Consider the following 3,324-nt stretch of genomic DNA (forward strand, 5'->3'; position numbering starts at 1 on the left):
CAAAAATATATGTACATATACATATGTATGCTATATAAAATGTTAGATTTATGTTAGATAATAATGCTATAAGGGCTTCCCTGGTGGCACAGTGGTTGAGAGTCCACCTGCCGATGCAGGGGACACGGGTTTGTGCCCTGTTCTGGGAAGATCCCACATGCTGCAGAGCAGCTGGGCCCGTGAGCCATGGCCACTGAGCCTGCGTGTCCGGAGCCTGTGCTCCGCAATGGGAGAGGCCACAACAGTGAGAAGCCTGCGTACCGCAAAAAAAAAAAAAAAGAAATTCTATGATAGATAGTAATATTATATTGTTGGGCTGCAACCCACAGGCCTACAAGGCCTCTGCTTGCCCAGCTTCAAGACCAAAGAAAGAGCCCAGAGTCAGCAACAAAGACATCAATGGTTTAATGGATAAAGGGATCTTACACGTCTGAAGTAAGGTCCTGGAGCGACACTCACCATGTGCAGCAGATGGTGGGCAGTACATGGCAGTCTTCACTTCCGAGGGGAGGGGAGATTGCCATTTATAGGGGAATTGACATCAGGTTGGCTCATCGGTTACCAGGGAAACCAGCAGAGGGGCACTGCCCTTACCGCCCCTTTGATAAGAACAATCACTAGCTGGGGCCTGGGGCAAGTATGTAGGAAGGTCAGTTAGGTGAGTAGGGTGTAGGTGAGGCAGGCATTGGTCAAGCAGGGGATGTACAGAGAGCAAGAGAGCAGCCATCTTGAGTGGCCTAACCATACATATGTGTACATATATATTACCAACATACCATATTGTATATTTAATGCTTTTCAGTGTGTATGTATATGTATATGTATAATTTATTTATTGCATGTCTTTCTTTACCAGAATGTCATCTCTGTGAGGGCAGAGATATTTGGATGTCCTGCTTACTGTTGAATCCCAGCACCTGGAATGTTACATGCAACATAGTAGAAGCTCAATAAATCATTGTTAAATGAATGACAAAATAAATGAGCTAATCAATGACATGACATAGCTTATTTAATTCTTGAAGTAAATCATAATTGAGACCATACCAAGCCTCTTTTTATTAGGCTGAACACTGAAATTGCTGATATTCTGTTTTTGACCTACACAAATGACTACTTTATATGGTTCAACTTTAAGTCTACATCTCCCTTCTGTTTCTTATCTGTTGCCTCCTTCTGTCTTCTCACATCTTGTATCATTTCTGGTTTATATTCATCATACTCACCCAACACTTTTCAATACCATGATCACAGTGAAGAACTGGCTTGGTCAGTGTGCTTCCTGATACTCTCTTCCAATGCTTTAGTCATGGCCTTTCTGAGATCTTTCCCACACCAGCCACACATGGTAACTAAGCAGTAAAAATATTGTGGGAGTCAGATGCATATGGAGATGAAGACCCCTAATTCTACCATTAATCTCTCTTGCATATTCCTGGAGACTCAGGACCAGTGTCTACATTGGCCAAACCACATAGCCAGCTAACCAGCACAGTGTTAATGCTTTCTTCTACATACTTTGATGAACTGATCATGTGTACCAGGTGATCCAAGTAGCTGGGGTACAGTCCTTTCAAATGCGGTAATCACAGACAAGACAGACCAAATTAAAAAAAAAAAATGTGCAGCCAGACCCTGACTAATAACAAGACCTTGCTTTGGCCTGGTAGGAAATTGGAGAAGGGCTTGGCCATGGGGTGGGGCTGGAGTACTGAGCTCCACAGGAGCCTAATGGGTCTGCATTACCCAATCAGAGAAGGACACTTTCTTGCCAGTCTCTGGGCAATGGGGTGAGACACTGAGTCCTGGGCTGGTTTTGTCTAGCTGGGGAGGTTGAGTGGGGGTGTGTGGGGAGGACAGGGACATAAATGAATAAGGTAGAAGGGCTGACAGGTTGGCCTTCCCTCTCTCCTTGACCCTGGAGAGGGATGCCAGTCCCTGGTATGGGACATGTATTTTGTGCTCAGTCCGTGCCCAGCTGTGCCACCTCCTCATAAACCATGGGCTTTGTGAACTTTGTTTCCCCACAGGTGACAAATACATAAAAGCCCTAATACATTTCTGCCCCAAAGCTGCACCCACATAGCCCAGTATTTTTCCTCACACCTCTTTTATGTCATCTTGAGAAAATGAATAAGGTGGAAATCTCCTAGAAGGAGGATAGAAAGAAAACCACTTCCTCTGCTGATAATGTAGATAATCTTTTTCTGACTAATAGGTCACTGGGGACAGATTGAGACAAATTTGTATGCAGAAAGATCTTTTTGTTTGGTTTGGTTGGTTTTTAAAACCTCTTTATACAAGACTCTTAAGAAGTTGGAAAAGAGTTTCTGTGTATCCTCCACCCAGTTTTCCCTGTCAATAGCCTCTTTCATAAACATAATACATTATTAAAATCAAGAAGTTGACACTGATAGTCTACTATTAGCAGACAGAAGGATCTTATTTTATTAGGAAAAAGGAAGAACTTCCATCATAGATTACACTTGTTTTTGCCTAGGGTAAAACAAAGGGACTCCGAGCTGCAGGCTTTTTTCTGCATTTTCCTCTCTTACTAAATTAAAAAAAAAAAAAAAGTATGGTTGGAAGGTGAGTTAGCAAATGTGCTTAAACCCAATTATGGCACCCCATTTTGCTTCTCCTTGGGTGTTGCCATTTGGTTGGGTTTTTCTTGATCTCTGAGATGCATGACTTTCAAGTCAATGCTCACTATCAAACCACAGAGTCCCAGGTTCAGACATGTGTCAGACCAGCCACAGCAAGTCTTTCGTGGGCTGATTGTTAGTAAAGAACAAGCTGTGCTCTAACTTATGGAGCTTCCATTGCTTTGAATCAGCCCCAGCTATTTCTAGGACATCATGCAGCTTCATCATTTCCTTTCTCTTAACCATCCATTTAGGCTTTATGATTACAGTCTATACAACCCACAAATTTGATTTCCATGTGAATTGGCTATAGATGGAGGTGGGTGATAAAATTGTGCTTTCAGTATGGGTTAGACTCTGGCGATATATATTCTTCTGTCTTCCTCGCATATGTATAATATTTAAGTTTAATAGTTTCACATACATTACAGCCCCTGAAGTCCAAAAGCTTTCTTGCATCAGCTGTTTTGAACAGCTCTTCCAGGACTTCATGAAGATTAAGCAAAGACTCAAGGAGTCTCCCTTGTAGAAGTGGCACATTTTTCTCCTGGAGGGTTCAACATCTTGTTTGCCTTGAATGTAGCCATAACCTGATAGAAATATCTTGGATCCACCTAAAGGACTTGTCCAGAAGTAAGACAATTATTTCACCTGGTGTCACAGTATTATGGGTCACACT

Source organism: Lagenorhynchus albirostris, chromosome 18 (genome assembly GCF_949774975.1).
Source record: "Lagenorhynchus albirostris chromosome 18, mLagAlb1.1, whole genome shotgun sequence".
NCBI lineage: Eukaryota > Metazoa > Chordata > Mammalia > Artiodactyla > Delphinidae > Lagenorhynchus > Lagenorhynchus albirostris.